The sequence below is a fragment of the Neoarius graeffei genome, chromosome 5 (genome assembly GCF_027579695.1).
Source record: "Neoarius graeffei isolate fNeoGra1 chromosome 5, fNeoGra1.pri, whole genome shotgun sequence".
NCBI lineage: Eukaryota > Metazoa > Chordata > Actinopteri > Siluriformes > Ariidae > Neoarius > Neoarius graeffei.
This window is the reverse complement of record NC_083573.1, coordinates 7,602,381-7,625,739: the sequence shown is the minus strand read 5'-3', so window position 1 is coordinate 7,625,739 and position 23,359 is coordinate 7,602,381. Positions and strand designations below refer to the sequence as shown.

The 23,359-nt window shown below is 39.3% G+C and overlaps 1 long non-coding RNA gene across 1 annotated transcript; it reads left to right on the top strand.

Moving 5' to 3' along the window:
• Positions 1 to 993: 993 nt before the first annotated feature.
• Positions 994 to 18,632, top strand: LOC132886452 (uncharacterized). Its single transcript, XR_009654701.1, has 2 exons — positions 994 to 1,274; positions 17,685 to 18,632. It is a non-coding gene; the product is annotated as an uncharacterized LOC132886452 (long non-coding RNA).
• The last annotated feature ends 4,727 nt before the right edge of the window (positions 18,633 to 23,359 follow it).

Sequence of the window (23,359 nt, the reverse complement as noted above, 5' to 3'; positions counted from 1 at the left end):
CAGATTGTCACCAGCACAAAATTCAAAAGCCAGCATCTGTGATGGTATGAGGATGTGTTAGTGCCCATGGCATGGGTAACTTGCACATCAATGAAGGCACCATTAATGCTGAAAGGTAAATCCAGGTTTTGGAGCAACATATGCTGCCATCCACATGACGTCTTTTTCAGGGATGTCCTGCTTTTTCCAGGAAGACAATGCCAAACCAGGTTCTGCATGTTTTACAACAGTGTGGCTTCGCTGTAAAAGAGTGAGTGTGCTAAACTGGCCTGCCTTCCTACCAATGAATATGTGTAGCACATTATCTCATCTCATCTCATCTCATCTCATCTCATCTCATCTCATCTCATCATCTCTAGCCACTTTATCCTGTTCTACAGGGTTGCAGGGAAGCTGGAGCCTATCCCAGCTGACTACGGGCGAAAGGCGGAGTACACCCTGGACAAGTCGCCAGGTCATCACAGGGCTGGCACATAGACACAGACAACCATTCACACTCACATTCACACCTACGGTCAATTTAGAGTCACCAGTTAACTTAACCTGCATGTCTTTGGACTGTGGGGGAAACTGGAGCACCCGGAGGAAACCCATGCGGACACGAGGAGAACCCAGACCTTCTTGCTGTGAGGCGACAGCGCTAACCACCATCGTGCCACTCCCAATAAAATTCCATTTAGTAATTAATTAAAATAGGGCAAATTTTCCTCATATTTCCTTACTGAGTGTTGTTAAAAGAAAAGGTGATGTAACACAGTGGTAAACATGCCCCTGTCCCAACTTCTTTGAACCATTTTGCAGGTATGAAATTCAGAGTGACTGTATATTTACAAAAAACAACAAAGTTTATCAGTTCAAACTTTAAATATCTTGTCTTCAGTTGAATATAGGTCAAAAAGGATTTGCAATAATTGCATTCTGTTTTTAGTTTATGCTTGACACACTTTTTTGGAATTATGCATCCCAACTTTTTTGGAATCAGGGAGAAGAACTAATGAGCAATGACAGACGAAAGTTTAATCATAACGCCATCAAGCTCAAAGCTCTGCGAGCAAGGATTGAGCACAACATGAAAAGACACGAGTTCAGAGATTTTTTTTTTATGCGCTTGGTGAAGAGGTGGGACTTCAGTGCTCTTTTGAAGAGAGTTCGTGTCTTGGCTGTTTTCAAGTCATGTTAAGTTCATTGCACCACCTGTGTCTGAGATGAGTCATGTCGAACCACGCTGGAAGCGTTAGATGAACACGGTGGAGGGGACATGAAAATGGCTTCAGGTAGGTGGAGTTTTAGCGTTTTTGCCCTCCCTCTGCCATGTGTTGAAAGATGATTGGCTGGCGACCGATATAAAATGAGGCAGGTTCCTTTTCTCCGTGCCAGTCTTCGACAAAAAACAATAGACATTGACGCGGTGAGTGTCTTTAAACGTGTTTTCAAAAGTGTCATTTTTGAAACATTATCAAGATGTCTAAGTTGTTCAGTGCCCCTTGGCATCAGAAGAACATTATACTGGAATGTTGGAAAATGTTTCAATTTATGTATGGTCCTTTTTATTACACTCATGGAGAAATTTGTGTTTACAAGCCAAACGTTGAGCTGACGATTTTGACGGAAACACTTTGTATCATACGAATTCTTGATTTTTCAAACCTTGTAATTACAACTGGCTGTGGCTTTTATTACGGTTGTGGTCATGTCTTGACTGCTTTACATGTTATTAATGATGCAGAAATACTTGTCTTTTTCCCGACTGGAGACACGTCACTGATCTATAAGGCTGTCTTTACAAAATCGTGTAACACCGACGCAGATCGAGATCAGGCTTTTATTAAATTACTCGGCGATACGAGTCCGCTTGGTGATGGTCTGCAAAATCAGATTGGTAAAAGGAATGAAAATGAAAATATATACTTCTACACTTCAACCACCGATGGAAATTTCCAGAAGCAGGAGGGTAAAATCCTTTGTCCGGATTCAAGCATGAAGGCACACATGTGTACCAATGCATTTGTAATATCTGTCGCTGGTAAACCTGGAGACAGTGGCTCACCTGTTTTCAATGCTAAAGGTGAACTGATTGGCATATATCGGGGTAAATTTACGGAACCTAGCATCTCTGAATATGGTCAATGTTCAGGAATTTCTTCACAGTTTAGACCCGAGCCGACACTGTATTCTTATTTTATAACAAGATGTTTACAGTATTTTACAAGGAGAATGCAACAATTTATGAGACACATGTGGAGATGCATTCTGAAGCTAGACGTGAGCCAACATACACACAGCTGCCACGACAAGATTACCGATGACACACGTTAATATCATGTGTGAACGTGGCATGTCTGTGTGTTTTGAAAAGAAAGCACAACTTTATTCATCACACACTTGTGAAATTCCTCTCTGCATTTAACCCATCTGAAGCAGTGAACACACACATGCACACACACGTGAGCAATGAGCACACACACATACCTGGAGCAGTGGGCAGACATGCTAACAGCGCCCAGGGAGCAGTTGGGAATTCGGTGCCTCGCTCAAGGGCACCTCAGCCCAAGGCCGTCCCATATTAAGCTAACCGCATGTCTTTGGACTGTGGGGGAAACCGGAGCACCCAGAGGAAACCCATGCAGACACGGGGAGAACATGCAAACGCCACACAGAAAGGCCCTCGCCGGCCATTGGGTTTGAACCCAGAACCTTCTTGCTGTGAGGCAACTGTGCTAACCACTACACCACTGCGCTGCCCAAAAGGCCCCTGCCGGCCGCTGGGCTTGAACCCAGAACCTTCTTGCCGTGAGGCAACTGTGCTAACGACTACTCCACCGTGCCACCCAAAAGGCCCCTCCCAGCCACTAGGTTTGAATCCCGAACCTTCTGGCTGTGAGGCAACTGTGCAAACGACTACACCACCGTGCCACCCAAAAGGCCCCTCCCGGCCGCTGGGCTTGAACCCAGAACCTTCTTGCCGTGAGGCAACTGTGCTAACGACTACACCACCGTGCCACCCAAAAGGCCCCTCCCAGCCACTGGGTTTGAACCCCGAACCTTCTGGCTGTGAGGCAACTGTGCGAATGACTACACCACCATGCCACCCAAAAGGCCCCTCCCGGCCGCTGGGCTTGAACCCAGAACCTTCTTGCTGTGAACCATGTTTTTTGGCTGAATTCACTGAATAAACTCTCTGTTGCTTTTACACCCGTCTGTTGCCTGCATTCCTGACCTTTCATGGATTTTGATTAAATTCACTGAATTAAATGAAATTTAAAAAAACCCAGCTTTTAAAGTAGGGTCTAATTCTTTAAATCAAAGTTAAAATCCTGTTTTTTTCACCCAGGTAGTTTGCTAAATGCAGTAGCAATATGTATAGATCCAAGGGGTTCGGGGACATGGAGCTGAGAGACTGGGATATCACTCAGGGGGATTTGAACCTGAGTCACTGTGTTATTTAATATTTATTTCATAATTAACTCAATGTATTTGCAAGGTACAAGAAAAACAATTGAATATGGGCAGCAGATTCAACACCAGTTTACGCCCATTGATTGTCAGAATCCCTTGGAGGCACATGCGCATTCTGTGTATTCGGCTGTGAGCGAGCTCTGAAAAACGTTCTTTGCTGTGAAAGAGTGAGCCATCATAACTTAAGAGTGAACCACAGTACTACTTTGGCTACAGTGGTGTTTGGGAAAACCACATTAGTTTAAATATGGTTCTTAAGAGGCCGGTAAAGACGATCTTAGCCTTAAGAGGCTTTCAGGAAACCCACCCCTGATTTTGTGATTATTAGCTTAACATGGGGGTTCATGCTGTCTTGGACGCCTAGTTAGATTTTAATATCTTAGAATTTGTGTTCGCCATTTTCCAAAGTTTGATCATTTGTATCCCAAGAGACTGACAGGAAAGAACCTAGGACAAATATGAAGCTGAGAAAATCTACAGTGTACAGTATATCACATCACAAAGATCTGACTAATCAAGGCACTAATTAAACACTAAATGGAGCCTATATATGGCTCTAAAAATGACATATACTTAAATAAACAGTTTTTATACCTGTTCTGAACATAATAACACATTTTATTATTTTAGCCCGGACAATTTTCAATGTTTAAAATGATATCATTATGTGTAATTATTTTACAGTTCAAAAAATTTGCAGAATCAGAAATTGTCCGCTGAAGGGCACTTTTTTTTTTTACAGATTAAACACCACTGAAATCAATAATTTGCTCCACATTCTACAATGAAACATTAAAAATACACACGCATAGCTACAGGACAGGAAAAGCAAGCAATTACTTGGGGCCCTGAGTGTTAAGATGGACCCCTGAAGGCTGACACCATGAAAACATCAAATCTCAAAATGCAGAATTCTACGATGGGGAAGGTACAATGTTACATCAGAAAAGCCTCTAAATGAGGCTCGATACACTGTCAGAAAGAGGTTGTGCAGAAGGACTCCATGTCTGTCCCCCAAGGTACAGTCTACACTAATGGACCCCTGAGGGCTCACTGCTGGACCCCAAGGTACTGTAACTATTGCCCCTTTTCCACCAAATCAGTTCCAGGGCTGGTTCGGGGCCAGTGCTTAGTTTGGAACCGGGTTTTCTGTTTCCACTGACAAAGAACTGGCTCTGGGGCCAGAAAAACCGGTTCCAGGCTAGCACCAACTCTCTGCTGGGCCAGAGGAAAGAACTGCTTACGTCAGCGGGGGGCGGAGTTGTTAAGACCAACAACAATAGCAAGACCGCGAAAGATCGCCATTTTTAAGCGACGAGAAGCAGCAGCTGTACAAACGCGAAGTCATCCATTATTATTATTATTGTTGCTGCTGCTTCTTCCGTGTTTTTGCTTCGATATTCGCGCCAAGGTTTATGCAAACGTAGTGACATAACTGACGTATACAGCGATGTAACTGACATATACAACGACGTAATGACGTGGCTTCCCTTAGCACCGCGAGCTATGGAAAAGCAAACTGCTTCTCAGCTGGCTCGCAAGTTGAACGAGTTGTGAACCAGCCCCAGCACTGGCCCCGAACCAGCCCTGGAACTGATTTGGTGGAAAAGGGGTATCTGTGTCTATTTTTAGGGTCAAAATTGTACATATATGTTCCCAAGTTGTATATAAAGGGTACAAATAAGTACCTTGGAGGGTACTGATCCAGGGACAATAATGTACTTTATTTTCTGCGAGTGTCGCATGGACGAAATTTTATTTTTGAAGAAACCTTACCAATCTTGGAAAAGATGAAGCAGGAGTGCAGTAACTCCGAGTTAGTGTAGTGGAGATAATTTAATTTAATCATGAAATAATTGTGGATGACATTCTGGGTTAAGATGTAACCCAACCCATTTCACACTACATCTAGCATAAAGAATATAAAACTCACACCAGACTCATTTTAATATAATCCTCACTCACTCACTCACTCACTGGCTCTAGCAACAGCTACAGTATGTACGTAACTATAAACAGATAAAAAGTCGATTGGTCATTAATAATACTTCAATAGTGTTGCCAAATAGCTATAAGAGGAATAAACATTTCATGGTGTGCTGTTATTTGAAGTTCAGTCAACAACATCAGCGTCACGCCATCCCATCATGGATTAATTTCCTGTTACATTGCGCCCTCAAGTGTTCAGTTCTTTACAAAGACTGAAGATCAACAAATTTATAAAGGAAGGCGGAGTTCATTACTCGTTAATCAGCACCAGATCTATCTATTTTTTCTGCATAAATGAGAGCAAAAGTTACTAAAGAAATGAATATTAATGGCTCTGACATCGTATCATTCATTGGAAAAAACCCCATCATGCACTATATACGATTTACAAGGACAGTCTGATGAACAATAATGAAATTCCTCATAAAAATGTACATTTAGTTCATTTAGAGCCATGTCAACAATGTGGCAACCATTTTCTTCTCCTAAGTGTTATAACAGACATGCGTAACCTGTAATACTGTATTTTGGTGGCAGCATATGTAAGCTTTATGCCCCAGAATGACAAAAACAGGAATGATGTTAAAATTACAGAGATATTTTGCTGGTGCCATTTTTACATGGTTCACTATTTATCCATGGTAAATGGTAATTTGTCAATAGTAAACCCCAGTATGCATACGGTCGTCTATTACAAAAGCCTGGGGTCTGTTAGTTCACTTAATTTAATTACTTCCACAGAATATTGCCTGCAATTGATTTGTGTTTGACTTTGAAAAAAATTGACCATATATTTGACCATATTTCACTCAAATTATCCCAGCGACAATGACAAGCCCAGCCTGGTCCATTCTTCAGGTTTTCTTTCTTCAGATTTTCTTCAGGCTTTCTTTTATTCATCTCATCCCTTAGCATCCACAAACATACACTGTAACTACGAACTCCCACAATTATTTCCTGCCATTGGCCCTTTTATAGGCACACATGAATATTTAATTTATTATTAATATTTTAATGAATTAAACAAATAGAGTGGAGCAGTTGGAGAAGGATTTCGGGAGTCATTTGTGATAGGAAAGTCCCAGCAAAAGTGAAAGGTAAGATGTATAAGACAGTCGTGAGACCAGCTGTGATGTATGGATTGGAGACCGTACCCTTAACGAAGAGACAGGAGGCAAAGTTGGAGGTGGCAGAGTTGAGGATGTTAAGGTTTGCGATGGGAGGTTGGACAGGATAAGGAATGAGCGCATCACTCGGACAGCACATGTGGAGAGCTTGGGAATTAAGCTAAGAGAGATAAGACTGAGATGGTACGGGCACATCCTGAGAAGAGGTGCAGAGCATGTTGGAGGGAGAATGTTGAGGATGGAGCTGCCAGGCAAACAAAAACGATGAAGGCCAAAGAGGAGATACATGGATGTGGTGAGAGAGGACATGAAAGTGGCAGGTGTGGTAGAGAAGGATGCAGAAGACAGGGAGCAATGGAGACAAAAGATCCACTGTGGCGACCCCTAATCGGGAGCAGCCAAAAGAAGAAGAGGATTAATATTTTAATGAATATTTTTGAAATGAAAGCGTACACAGGCAATTTGGTGTATTATGTTATTTTATTGTAAATAGCAATGACAGTGAAGATAAAGGTGAAAATGCAGGGTAGAGTCTTGAGCCAGGCTGAGCAGCAAGAATGCTGATGTCTCAAGTACAGATTGAGCACAGTGCATCCTCTCATCCACGGGAACCTGGACTCCCAAGACGAACTTGCCAAATTTGAACTCCCAAGAACGGGACTCTGTATTTGATGTATTCCATATTGAGAAGTGCCATGTGTCTGAGTCCTGAATGTTACTTGGAAGGCTATTCCATAGCTGATGGGCTTTGTAAGAAATTAAAAAAATAAATAAATCTGCCCCTGCAGCAGTCTTTATTGTTATAGCTACTAATAAAGATTGAAGAACATGTGGCAGATAATAATAGACCAAGCATTTACACAGGTACTGTGGCTCCCCACAAGGCTATTGAGTCCTTTAAAATTTGAATCGTATTTTACAGTATTTTATAATTAATCAAAATATCACTAGAAGCCATTTTAGTTCAGTTGGTGATCTACCAACTGAAACTGATGGTGATCAGTAAAATAAGCCTTGGGACCGCCTCTTAACGCCAACATTTTCCAGTCTCTCCAGAATATTGTGATCAAAAGCTGCATTAAGATTGAGAAACACAGGTGAGCAGACACAACCCTGATCAGAGGCCAGTAGTTAGTCATTTACTACTTTAACCAGCGCTGTCTAAAAACTACGATGAGGCCGAAATCATGATCAGATGCTATACAAGCATAAGCTGATTCATATATGATTCATATATTCAAGTATAAGCTGAGCTGCTGACCAAGAAGTTTTTTTCTAGGATCTTGCAGATACAGTAAGGTTTGATATTGGCCTATAAGGTTTGATATTGGCCTGTAGTTTGACAGCTAACTACAGTAAAGGCCGGGGCTTTTAATCAATGCTTTGATACTTGCGTGTTTGAAAGATTTATGGAGACAATATTAATAGAGGGTTTAAAAAATTCACACAGGTTCCATTGCTCAGAATAATATTTATTAAAGAAAGTGTATTGTTGATTTATCAAGTACACAGTTGATGATTGTGTGCCTGCGATCATGTTATCAAACATGGAAATGTCAGTCTGATGGGAAATAAAGAGGACACGACTATTTGAGAGGAAGGACTGCAGTCTTGAATACATTTAAAGTTTTTGAAGCCGGTGTTAAAACTGAGGAGTTTTTCCTGCTAGCTAACTCGCTAACTCTTCCTTCTCCTTTTTGATTTTGTGAACTGTGTCTTCTTAAACGCACGGTGTTAATCCTTTATGAAAAAGGAAGAAGCATCCCTATTCAAGATGGCTGCCAGCAGGTTGTTTTGAATTTCAGCTCTGTGCTTAAGTGAGGTTTTTTTATATTGTTAATCTGAATGTGATCTGAAACTTTCTTATATGGACAAAGCAGCAAACATGAGTAAAAACAGAAGTAATAAAGTAGTTGGATATAACCATCAGGGAAATCAGATTAATGACCCTGTAAGAAATAGGCTGCAGTCCAGCATGTTAGCAAAGCATATACAACAGGTGGGAGACATAGACACATACACCAGTGATATTGGGCCTGACCCTGGCAACTCTAACACCAAAGCTAAGCTGGAATATCTTACAAAAGCTCTGGATTTTGTTTTTCACCAGCTAATTGATATAACAAATTCACTTGGATATACACAGGAGGACTTCACTGAACTACAAGCCAAGGTCAACAGCTGCACTGATTCTGTAAGTAAGATCCATGATGAGATGTCCACTCTCAAAAGTGAAAATAAAGAGTTGAGAGAGTATATCTATAAACTTGAGGCACAATCTCGCAGAGACAATCTCTTGTTTAATGGCATACCTGAGAGTGAAGGGGAGACATGGGCACAATGTCAGGATAAAGTTCGACAAGTTCTGAAGGAAAAAATGAAAATGTCTGCTGTGGATAACATTCGCATTGTGAGATGTCATAGGCTTGGCACAAAACGAAATCTCTTTAAAAGACCTCAGACAATTATTGTGAAATTTCACTGGTATGGTGATCAGGAAAATATGTGGAATGCAAGGCGTGAGCTGAAAGGGACTAATGTTTTTGTGGATGAAGACTTTCCAGTGGCGGCACGGTGGTTTAGTGGTTAGCACTGTCGCCTCACAGCAAGAAGGTCCGGGTTCGAGCCCCATGGCCGGTGAGGGCCTTTCTGTGTGGAGTTTGCATGTTCTCCCCGTGTCCGCGTGGGTTTCCTCCGGGTGCTCCGGTTTCCCCCACAGTCCAAAGACATGCAGGTTAGGTTAACTGGTGACTCTAAATTGACCGTAGGTGTGAATGTGAGTGTGAATGGTTGTCTGTGTCTATGTGTCAGCCCTGTGATGACCTGGCGACTTGTCCAGGGTGTACCCCACCTTTCACCCGTAGTCAGCTGGGATAGGCTCCAGCTTGCCTGCGACCCTGTAGAACAGGATAAAGCGGCTAGAGATAATGAGATGAGATGAGACTTTCCAGTTGCAATACAAAACCGCAGGCAAATCCTGCGACCTATCCTCACTGAGGCACGTAAACAGGGAGAAAGGGCAACACTCAGTGTAAACAAGCTAAACATTGATGGCCATATCTACACCACAGAGACACTCTCTGGGCTCCCAGATGGCGTCCATCCTCACAAAATCTTCTCTCCATCCAAAGATAATATCACTGCCTTTTACTCAGGTGCCAGTCCTCTCTCCAATTTCTCCAATTTTGAATGGGAAAAGAACTGTATTGACATCATGTATGATGTGTGTATGAAGACATTTCAACAGAATGACTCAATAATGAATTTCCTGATACAAACTGGTTCAAATGAGCTCATAGAAGCATCAAAGAATGACAAATTCTGGGGATGTGGGATTGCGCTATCAAACAAAATTGTCTTTAACAGAGATAAGTGGGACGGTCGCAACAATTTGGGGCGTATCCTAATGAAAGTCAGGGAACATCTAACCTGAGCCCACAAGTAAAATAGCATCAGTTAAATAATAAGATTATGTGCCGGGTGCCCTTATAAAGCACTTAATGACCTGTCAAATATTATGCTAGTCATTACATATGAGGTATATCAGTTTTTTTTTTACATTTATTTAAACTATCTATTAAATACTTGTGTATTAATGAACACATGTAAAACTATGTCTGCCATACAAATGTACTGATTTGTTTATCAAATATTGTGTTCAATAAAATACAGATCAATAAAATACAGAGATAAATTATATAGAATAAAAAAATCAACAGACCCTGAATCTCAAGAGTACATTAAAGCTAAAACTAATTTAGATACTTACAATAACATCATTAGGAAACTTATCCGTATCTGTCAGTGTAAATATTACAACCAGCTTTTTGACAAGTATAAGTCAGATATTAAAAAAACATGGAAAGCAATAAATAATATTCTCAATAGGACAAGTAAAAAGAAAGATTTTCCAATCTATTTCAGAGATAATGATAAAATTATAACTGACAAATTAACTATTGCTGAAAAATTTAATGACTTTTTTTTAATTAATATTGGAGGAAATTTAGCAAAAGGCCTAATATCATCCAATCCACTTGACTTTAAAAAATGCCTAAAAATTAATGTTCATTGTAAACTTTCTTTTCACACTGTTTCTCAGAATGATATTGAAAAAATTATAGATAAGCTAGCACCTAAAACCAGTTATGGATTCGATGAAATATCTACAAAGTTATTAAAAAGTATTAAATCTGTACTATTGTTACCAATTTTAACTATAGTTAATCAAATGATAACCACTGGCATTTTTCCAAATCTGCTAAAAATAGCCAAAGTCATCCCTGTCTATAAAAAAGATGATGAAACACAGTTCTCAAACTACCGCCCCATTTCATTACTTCCTGCCATGTCAAAAATATTTGAAAAAATTATATACAATCAACTTTATGACTATTTTCATGTTAACAAATTATTTATAAATTCTCAATATGACTTCCGATCTAATCACTCAACAGAATTTGCAGCTCTTGAACTAACTGATCGACTTATCTATGAACTTGATAATTATAATATACCACTTAGTGTTTTTTTTAGACCTTTCTAAAGCGTTTGACACCCTATATCATACTATACTTAAAATTAAACTAAGTCATTATGGAATACAAGGTCTATCTCTATCACTCTTGAAAAACTATTTATCCAATCGGAAGCAATATGTATCATTTGAAGATCATAATTCGTCTCATCAATCTTTAAACATAGGTGTTCCCCAAGGATCCATTCTTGGCCCCCTACTTTTTATTATTTACATGAATGATATAACAGTAAGTAGTAAGCTTTTCTCATTCATAATATATGCAAATGACACAACCTTACAAACAACTGTTAAAATAGATTTAAATAATAAACAAATTACAAACATTTCTACAGTAAATGATGAATTACAAAAAGTAAACAACTGGTTGCTGTTGAATAAGTTATCATTGAATGTTAATAAATCTAAATTCATTGTATTTCATACACCACAAAAATCAGTTGGGCACATTGATCTCCAAATAAATAATACTTCTATTGAAAGAGTCAGTACATTTAATTTTCTTGGCTTAACAATAAATGAAAACCTCAATTGGAAAGATCATGTTGACAAAATTGCAAACAAAATTTCTAAAACTTTAGGCATACTAAATAGACTAAAAAAATATTCTACCCCTTGATGCAAAAATAAAGATTTACAATTCTCTTGTGTTGTCACATCTAAACTTTGGTATCTTACTTTGGGGATTTAATTGTGAACGGATTTTTAAGATTCAGAAGAAAATTATTAGAGTCATTTCATGTGCTAAATATAATTGTCATACAGAACCCTTGTTTAAGAACCTCCATTTGTTGAAGCTTGGAGATATTTTCTATCTACAGAAACTTAAATTCTATTTCAAATATCATGAAGGCACTCTTCCCAGCTATTTTCAATCTTTACCTTTTAATATTGTAACTCCAATTCATAATACATGCTCATCAAGTCAAATTTATCAACCAAGAACTAAACACAAATTTGCTGAAAAATGTGTTAGATATGATCTACCTCAAATTATTAAATCCACACCAAAAATCATTTTAGAAAAGGTTCATACACATAGTCTTCAAGGGTTCTCTTTATATGTTAAACGCCATATCATTCAGAACTATAGTGTGAGCTGTAATGTTGTGAATTGTTATATATGTTCCAGATAGATGGTCTTCATATATATAAAATAATATTGTTTATACACCACTGACTGCATGCCTATTACTATGTATAATGTTTAAGTATGTTATATATGCAAGATTGTTCAAAAGTGACATTGCTATGTGTAAATTTATCAAGATAAGTCAAATGTGAATTTTATCATAAACCTAAACATCATATTATGAAAATCTAAAAAAGTCAACTACAAATATTTTATGTTCCTGCAGGGAGCCTATGGTGGCCTGCATGATAGCGGTTTTATTTTTATTACCTTAATGTAGATCCCCTGGATCTTTCATATTTCCTATTTTAAGTATTTTTGCTTTTTTATGCTTTATGTATGTTTGTTGAAGATCCAAATAAATGAATTCTGAGTCTGAGTCTTTATGAAAAGGCACGAATGTGAAAAGAAACACGCAAAGGAGCTGAGGTGAACGCCGGCCTGCCGGCGACATGTAGCAGGTTAGCGCCCGTGTACCATTAGCCATCCTGCTTCCCGCTAGCTAGCGAACTCCAGTCAGAGTTTAGCATGCAATCTGTATCTAGTTGCTCAGCTAACTCCCCTGTGCTAGCAAGCTGTCTGTGAGCTACATCAGCTAGCGAGCTGAACAACTTTTTTAAACTTTAATGTAAATGTCAGATAATTCCATGAATATGTCTGTTGCGACAGATAGCTGTGACACATCCAAGTCTGTTATTGTCAATGAGCTTCTCTGCTTCATTTCAAACAAAATGGACATTCTGGTTCATGATGTTCTTGTGAAAACTGCTGCTGATTTCTATAAATCATCTGAAATAGAGGATGCAAAGAAACTGTTGTTTGGCTTCAGCACTGTCAAAAAGAGAGGTACCCGTCTCATCAAGAGCCAAGGTCCTTCAAAGGATGTCAATAATGTTAGCGATATTCATCTCATCTCATCTCATTATCTCTAGCCGCTTTATCCTTCTACAGGGTCGCAGGCAAGCTGGAGCCTATCCCAGCTGACTACGGGCGAAAGGCGGGGTACACCCTGGACAAGTCGCCAGGTCATCACAGGGCTGACACATAGACACAGACAACCATTCACACTCACATTCACACCTACGGTCAATTTAGAGTCACCAGTTAACCTAACCTGCATGTCTTTGGACTGTGGGGGAAACCGGAGCACCCGGAAGAAACCCACGCGGACATGGGGAGAACATGCAAACTCCGCACAGAAAGGCCCTCGCCGACCCCGGGGCTTGAACCCAGGACCTTCTTGCTGTGAGGCGACAGCGCTAACCACTACACCACCGTGCCGCCCTGTTAGCGATATTGTGACAGCATTTCACAAATGTGACCCTAATGAACTGCCTATGTTCTGTACCAATGATTTATCCAATGTACCACCTGTGGACCTCAACAGCTTTGATATGTCTTCCATGTTTCAAGAATTTTCAGCAATGCACAAAGAATTTGCCTCGATGAAAGACGAAATGAAGGAATTGAAATTATTGTATCAAACTGAAATGCCCTCTGATAATACACAAGCTGGTAGATTTAGTGTGAAACAACAACTTAATGTTTCCCATATGAGACCTCAAGCTGTCACTCAGGAGTCTTCATCTGACCATGTCTCTGGTTCCCAGGCGAAAACTCAGGTGACACCTCATGTTGATATCAAAGATGACAAATCATCTTCTGACCCTGCCTGTGGCTCTCAGGTGAAATCTTGCTCAGTACCTGTTCAGAGGCAGGACCAGTCAGATTCCAGTGATAACACAGGATGTTCCATGACTGAGACAGTATCTCAAACCTATGCTGATGCCGTACAGTTGAACCAGTGCAAAGAAACTGTGGCCTCCCCCAGTGGTTTTCAACTCGTCACACGAAAGAAAACCAAGAAAAAAGTCTATCATCGGGTCTGGTGACGCAAACTCACAATTGAAGGCATACAGTGGACGTTTCTCGTCAGTGTTCATGTCACGACTTTCACCTGATACCTCCTGTGAAGACATTATTAAATATGCTAAATATTCACTGAAATTGTCTGTTAAATGTGAAAAATTGAAATCAAAATTTGACAGTTATGCATCCTTCAAAATTGATGTAGTCTGTGATAATCCTTCAATTTTATATAATCCAGAATCTTGGCCCGCTGGTGTTCTTGTGAGAAAATTCTTCGTGAAACAATAACTCAGTATTGTCTAATGTCACTATGGGTTTAAATGTTATATCCTTCAACTGTAATGGCTTTAAAAGCAAAGTGTCTCTGTTGCAAGACTTGCTAGGTGACTGTGATATTCTATGTTTACAAGAACTTATGATAACCAAACCTGAATGTAACATTCTTAATAATGTACATGATGACTCTTTTGGATTTGGTGTCTCTCCAGTAGATCCAACCCAAGGTATTCTTACTGGTCACCCGTATGGTGGTGTTGGCATCTTATGGCGGAAAACCATTGATCTCTCTATTACAGAGTTAAAGTATGACCTTGACTGGATATGTGGTATTAAAATATCAGCTTCCTCCCATGAATTATATTTGATCAGTGTTTATCTTCCTTATGAATCTGATTCAAATCTCGATTTATACCATGATTGTCTATCAAAGTTGTATGTTGTCATTCAGGAAACACCCCGCTCTTGTGTAATGGTTACTGGTGATTTCAATGCTGATATTGCAAAAAAGTCCTTGTTTGGTGATACGGTATTTTACTCAATTTCTGTGATGATAATAGCTTAACCATGTTAGATCGTGATCAACTCCCTGCCAACTCATATACTTATGTTAGTCATGCTTGGTCCACTACCTCATGGCTTGATCATATTGTTTGTACTAAGGATGTCACTGATTGTGTCACTAATACAGCTATTGATTATAGTTGTATTATCTCAGACCATCACCCTCTTGCATGTAATATCGATATCGATGTGTTGCCTGCCTCATGTTCAAAATCTCCTGTGAATGACTTCAGTCCTAAAATATTATGGGATAAGTTGTCTACTGGGTTAATTGAGAACTATCGCTGTGACACCAGTCTGATGTTTAATAATATGAATGTACCTGAAGGTCTGAATGTTCCAATACTAATTGTACCGAACCATCTCACAAAAATAACATTGATCAGTACTATATAGTCCATGCTCTGTCTACATGTGGCAGTAAATTGACCACAGCCAAACATAAGTCAAAAAATTAGTATTCTGTTCCTGGTTGGAATGACCTTGTTGCACCTTATCATAATGCAGCCAGAGACGCATACAAGTTATGGTCTTCTGCTGGCAAACCAAGGTCTGGTGCTATTCATGGTCTGATGAAGAGCTCTCGTGCAAAATTCAAATATGCTTTACGAAGATGTAAACATAATACTAATACTGTTCTAGCTGACAAGCTGGCTAACAGATATCAGCTCAAAAATCACAAAGAGTTTTGGAGGTCCATAAAATCAGAGTTGAACTCCAAAGTCAAACTGCCTAATTCCATTGACAACTGTTCTGGTGATGAAGTACCTGTTATGTGGAAGCAACACTATGAGTCTATTTTTAATTGTGTCTCTAACAGTAACTGTAAAGAGTTCTTGATTAACTTGTGCGAATCAGAACAATTTCCTAATGTACCTCATGTTACAGCTAATGAAATTATTGTTATTATTAAATCATTAGCAGTTGGTAAGGCTCCTGGCCCTGACGGGCTCACTGCAGAGCATTTAAAGTATGCAGGTATCCAGCTACCAGTTGTACTGGCTCTATTGTTGTCATCAGTTTTTTACATGGGTATCTTCCTGAAATGTTGATTCAGTCAGTTATAGTTCCAATTATAAAGAATAACAATAAAAGGATCTCTGATAAAAATAACTACAGGCCTATTGGTTTGCCTAATATTTGTAATAAAATAATTGAATCAGTAATAATGAAATGAATGGATACTTATTTAGTTACAACAAATAATCAGTTCGGTTTTAAATCTAAACATGGAACAGAAATGTGTGTGTTTGTTTTCAAAGAACTCATCAGATACTATACTAATGACCTTAGTGCAGCATTTGATACCATTGATCATTCCATTCTTCTGGATAGACTAGAAAATGCTGTGGGAGTTAAGGGAACGGCCCTCTCCTGGCTCAGTTCTTATTTAACTGATCGTTATCAGTATGTTGATCTAAATGGTGATATTTCTAGACGTACTGAGGTAAAGTTTGGTGTTCCACAAGGTTCTGTCTTGGGTCCACTGCTTTTTTCTCTATATATGTTACCTCTGGGTGATATTATTCGTAAACATTGTATTAATTTCCACTGTTATGCTGATGACACACAGTTGTATGTCTCTGCAAAACCTGATGAGAGACACCAGCTTAATAGAATTGAGGAATGTGTTAAGGACATTAGACACTGGATGCTTATTAATTTCCTTCTGCTTAACTCTGACAAGACTGAAGTACTTGTACTAGGACCACATGCAGCTAGAAGTAAGTTTTCTGATTACACAGTGACTCTGGATGGCCTTTCTGTTTCTTCACATGCAGCAGTAAAAGACCTCGGAGTGATTATTGACCCCAGTCTTTCATTCGAAACTCACATTGATAACATCACCCGGATAGCTTTCTTTCATCTCAGAAATATTGCTAAGATAAGAAATTTAATGTCATTACATGACGCGGAAAAACTAGTCCATGCTTTCGTTACCTCCAGGTTGGATTATTGCAATGCCTTACTGTCTGGATGTTCCAATAAGTGCATAAACAAGCTCCAGTTAGTTCAAAATGCAGCAGCAAGAGTCCTTACTAAAACTAGAAAATATGACCACATCACCCCTGTTTTATCCACACTGCATTGGCTCCCAATCAAATTTCGTATTGATTATAAAATACTACAATTGACCTTTAAAGCACTAAATGGTCTCGCACCACAGTACCTGAGTGAACTTCTGCTCCTCTATGACCTGCCACGCCTACTTAGATCAAAAGGTGCAGGCTATCTGCTGGTACCTCGTATAGTGAAGGCTACATCGGGGGCAGAGCCTTTTCTTACAAAGCTCCACAGTTATGGAACAGCCTTCCAAGTAATGTTCGGGAATCAGACACAGTCTCAGCATTTAAGTCTAGGCTGAAAACATATCTGTTTAGTCAAGCCTTTTGTTAATGGTGTTTATGAGGTAAAGGTGTAGATCTAGAGGGTCCTCAGACATAGTGTTTTGGTAAATTGGGATGTATGGATGCTGTCAGTCCCCACTCGCTTGCTCACTCGAGTTTGTTGACAGTGTAGTGGCTGCTGCTTTATGTCTCAGGGCACCCTCATGCCTGTGTTACCTTCTGGCTTTCCCCTTTTAGTTATGCTGTCATGGTTAGTTGCCGGAGTCCCTGCTTGTACTCAGTGCAATATGTATACTGTTCCTACTTATTCAGGTGACATTGGGAATACCTAACAACCTGTGTTTTCTTTCACTCTCCCCCCCCCAAAAAAAATCTGTCCCTCTGAGTTACATGGAGTCAACAGGAAATCTTTTGCTGGAGAGGGTGGAGACCTCGATTGGCTATGGTAGCCTGCAGGGAATCGGCTGTCAGACATTCTGTCGCATGTCCCAGACCTGGTGAAATGTAACTGAATTGTCTTGGCCAGCCCTAAGGGTCCCATCTGCATCTCATCATTGCTGAGGAGTGTGCTCCCATCACCCAATCAAGCATCCAGCCAGAGCAGGTCATGATATTTTTTAACCATATTAACATGCCATTGTTGTGTATTATGCCTGATGTCAAGACTCTCATCTCTGTGAGCCTACCACACAGATTTAATACTTGTGTCATTTTTAGGGCATACCTAACAACCTGTGTTTTCTCCCCCCCCCCCCCCCCCAATCTGTCCCTCTGAGTTACATGTTGGTCCTGGGATTGAGATGCTGGCCTCTTCTGCCCCTCAGACCTGCTTGATCCATCCTGGTGCCCTGTGTCTGGTCGGAGTTTTATCGCATCGCTCCTGTGAAGGACGGCCCCATGAGGACAGTTGAGGGTTACACCTGGAGGATGCTCTGGACTCTTACAGTAATGCTTTTATGGCTGAGGACTACAGTTGACTTGCTAACTTTAGGACTGCAGTTGTCATGAACAGTTTTGCACTCAAGTTTCCAGCAATGAAGAGTTATAACATCAATGAAACTGTCTTAATGTTAAAACTGTTAATATTATAGTCATGCTGTCTATTGTTGCCCAAATGAGGATGGGTTCCCTTTTGAGTCTGGTTCCTCTCGAGGTTTCTTCCTCATGTCGTCTGAGGGAGTTTTTCCTTGCCACCGTCGCCACAGGCTTGCTCATTGGGGATAGATTAGGGACAAAATTAGCTCATGTTTTTAGTCATCGAAATTCTATAAAGCTGCTTTGCGACAATGTTTATTGTTAAAATGCGCTATACAAATAAACTTGACTTGACTTAATCATGGCTCTCTGATGTTTGTGTCCTTTTTGGATGCCTCTTGTGCATTTGATCGTTTGAACCACACCACTTTGTTATCTAAACTAAAGGTGATTGGTGTACCTACAGTATGTATATCATCAGGCTTATTGCTTATTGGTATTGTCATCAAATATATCATATTAGATGGGGACAGGTTATCAGTGATGGTTTTTACACAAGTAATGGTGTAAGACAAGGCGATGTTTTGTCCCCTCTTCTTTTTAATGTTTATATGAATGATCTAAGTAATGCCTTGAATAAGATTTCTGTTGGTTGTTGTTGTGCTGGTACAACAATCAACCATCTAATGTACGCTGATGATTTAGTTGTATTTGCACCCTCTGCCAAAGGTCTGCAGAGATTGATGAATGTTTGTACTGAATATGGTCAGCACCACGATGTGATATATAATTGTACCAAGTCTCAGCTGATGTTGTTTGATCAGAAACATCTTGAAGTCAAACCCAACATAACTTTAGCTAATTCAGTCCTAGATTATGTTAATCGATATAAATATCTTGGTCATATCATTGATAGTCATCTTAATGATGAAGAGGATATGAAAAGTAAACAGAGAGCTTTATACGGTCGAGGTAATTTACTTGCCAGAAAATTTTACTTTTGTTCAAATGCTGTTAAGGTCAAGTTATTCTCATCATATTGTAACAACATTTACTTATGTACTCTATGGGTAAATTATCGTGTTAATTACAGAAATATTGTATGTGTTGCCTTTAATAATGTCCTTAGGGGCCTACTGAATTATAACCGCAGAAGCAGTGCTAGTCAGACGTTTGTTAGTAATGGCATTAAGTCTTATCAGGAATTACTAAGAACTGTTATCTATAGTCTTAAAAAACGACTTGAATATTCTGAGAACTTTTTTATTTATAGCATCATTCATTCTGATATTTGTCACGAGTCAAAATTAGTCACAAAATGGAAAAACCTGTTGTATGCTGGTCATCATATGTCTTAACTATCTATTCTGTTGTGATTTTTATATTGTTTTTTTTTATTACAGATGCTAGTCAATGGCCTATCATGGTGCAATTCATGCGTTCTGTTTTTATTTTATTTTACAGATTTTAAATATTATGGAATGTACGTTGTCCGCATGTCTGAGATAAATAAATAAATAAAATAAATTACTATAATTAATGTGTTATTTTCATGATAAAGTTTATTATGCAGTCTGTTGAACACATCCGTCTTATCCTGTTCTACAGGGTCACAGGCAAGCTTGAGCCTATCCCAGCTGATTATGGGCGAAAGGCGGGGTACACCCTCCAAGTTGCCAGGTCATCGTAGGGCCTGACAAACAACCATTCATAGTCGGTCAATTTAAAGCCACCAATTTGCCTAACCTGCATGTCTTTGGACTGTGGGGGAAACCGGAGCACCCGGAGGAAACCCACGCAGACATGGGGAGAACATGCAAACTCCACACAGAAAGGCCCTCGCCAGCCGCTGGGCTTGAACCCAGGACCATCTTGCTGTGAGGCAACAGTGCTAAATAAATATAAACATTTGAAGGAATGAAGGAAAACAAACAAATAAAGCAAAAATAGTATTACTTATCAAGAAGGAGTGACAAAAATCATGAGACAAAATTCAGAAAGGGCAAAGTTTGGATCACTGTCGTTAGTGTACAACCTCAATTCTGAACAAGTTGGGACACTGTGTAAAACATAAATAAAAACAGAATGTGAAGATTTGCAAATCATGGAAACCCTAGATTTCTTTGAAAATAGTTTAAAGACAAACATATCAAATGTTGAAACTGTGAAATTTTATTGTTTTTTAAAAAAAATATATTCTCATTTTTAATTTCAGCAACACATTTCAGAAAAGTTGGAAAAAGGGCAACAAAAGACTGAAAAAGTTGTGTAATGCTCAAAAAACCCCCAACTAATTTGGTTAATTGGTAACAGGTCAGTAACATGATTGGATATAAAAAGAGCATCCCAGAGAGGCGGAGTCTCTCAAAAGTAAAGATGGGGAGGGGTTCACCGCTCTGTAAAAGACTGTGTGGGCAAACAGTGCAACAATTTAAGAATAATGTTCCTCAATGTAAAATTGCAAAGAATTTGGGAATCACATCGTCTATGGTACATAATATCATTAAAAGATTCAAAGAATCTGGAGAAATCTCTGTATGCAAGATACAAGGCTGAAAACTGACACTGGATGCCTGTGATCTTCAGGCCTTCAGGAGACACTGCATTAAAAGCAGACATATGCAGTGATGGGAATAACGGCGTTAGAAATAAACGGCGTTACTAACGGCGTTACTTTTTTTAGTAACGAGTAATCTAACTAATTACTTTTTACATCGTTATAACGCCGTTCCCGTTACTTACAATAAAATGCTCTGCGTTACTTTATTAAAGCTGTTTTCATCTGGCACGCTGCTCGTTCAGCCTTTCTTTACTCTGCTTTAGTGTGGGGCGGGGAGACGCGAGACAACGGCATAGTCAGCCAATCAGAGTAGCTTTGGACAACATATGTAGGTAGCCTCCGCCTACTGCACTACTGCACACACTTTCAATCAGAAGACACAGCGATGGCGAGCGGTCAGCCCAACACTGCGCTTTCACACTGGAAATACAGCCATTACTTTTCATTACTTGAAATAAAAGGCAAAAATGTCTACGTGCAATGCACATTATGTCGAGGAACAAAGCGTTTGTCCTCGTCAGTGGCCAGTAATTAGTAACAATTTTAATAACTACAAAAATATATTAAATTTGATAGATGTCTTATCTCACATTGTCCCACAAAAATATTAATGTAGTGTAGATAACGTTACTAACTGGTTCTGTTAAGTGTCCATTTCAGTCATTAAACACATTTACTTTTATTATGATTACACTAATTGAATGTTTTTTTTTTTTTTTTTATTGGGGGGGGACACACAAAATGTAACGGAATAATTACTTTCCCTGGTAATTAGTTACTTTTATGACAAAGTAACTCCGTTACTAACTCAGTTACTTTTTGGGAAAAGTAACTAGTAACTATAACTAGTTACTTTTTGAAAGTAACGTGCCCAACACTGGACATATGTCTGTAGTGGAAATCACTGCATGAGCTCAGGAACACTTCACAACCATTGTCTGTGAAAACGGTTCATTACTGCATCCACAAATGCAAGTTAAAACCAGATATAAACAATATCCAGAAACACTGCCACCTTCTCTGGGCCCGAGCTCTTTTACGATGGACTGAGGCGAAGTGGAAAATTGCCCCAAGGTCTGACGAATCAAAAGTAGAAATTCTTTTGAAAAATCATGGACACCACGTCCTCCAGGCTAAAGAGGAGAGGGACCATCCGGCTTGTTATCAGTGCACAGTTCAAAAGCATCATCTGCGATGGTATGAGGGTGCGTTAGTGCACATGACATGGGTAACTTGTACATCTGGGAAGGCATCATTAATGCCGAATGATATAAACATGTTTCAGAGCAATATGCTGCCATCCAGACAAAATCTTTTTCAGGGAAGGCCTTCCTTCTTTCAGCAAGACAATGCCAAACCACATGTTAAAACTGCATGACTCCTGAAATAAGAGTGCAGGTGCTAAACTGGCCTGCCTGCAGTCCAGACCTGTCTCCCATTTAAAACATTTGGTCCATAATGAATTGCAAAATACGACAAAGGAGACCCCGAACAATTGAGCAACTGAAACTGTATATCAGGCAAGAATGGGACAACATTTCTCTTTCAAAACTACAGCAATTGGTCTCCTCAGTTTCCAAACGTTTACAGAGTGTTGTTAAAAGTAGAGGTGATGCAACACTGTCGTAAACATGCCCCTGTCCCAACTTTTTTGAAGCATGTTACTGACATCAAATTCAAAATGAGCATATAATTTTCAAAAAACAATAAAATTTCTCAGTTTCAACATTTGATATGTTGTCTTTGTACTATTTTCAATGAAATATCAGGTTTCCATGATTTGCAAATTATCACATTCTGTTTTTATTTACAATTCCATAGCATCCCAATTTTTGGGGGAATTGGAGTTGTATTTTCTGTTTCATTTTCTTGTGGCTAAAGCAGAAAGGACATTTGCATTTAAATTTACATTTAAATTTACATAACTTGGATGCCCTTATCCAGAGGGATAGTGCAGGTGGGTGTGGTGCTTTCAGAAAAGTGAACTTCTATCCTTCTGCCACCTGTTTAAAGATGATTGGCAGGCAATTCAACAACAGTGCTTCATTTCCTTTCTGCCATTGTGCAACTGACTGGCTGAACCTGTTTCTCTGAATGCCTTACGACTGGCTTTCTGGAAGCTGGAGGGAGCAGAGTGAGAAGGTGGAAGGAAAAGTAATTCCTTTCCTAAACACTAAATAACAATTAAAAAAATTAAATGAATAAAGCTGAGTTAATAAAATCACCACTTAAAGACAGTGCCTGTTACTGATTTTTTTTAAATATGAGGATCAATGCTCAAAACTAAATAATCAGGACTGGAAGCATCAATACAACTGATCAATACAATTGATATCAATCCAACCATCTTTAATTTAGATCCCTAATGTGCAAACCAGAGACAACTGTGGCAAGGAAACTGTGAATTGCAGATCTGAAAACAGAGCCCTTCGGGAGAGGTGGCTTTTAAGATGGGAATAGGCCATTGAGCCAATTGAGACAAACAAACAAACAAACAAACAAACAAACAAACAAACAAAAAGTCAC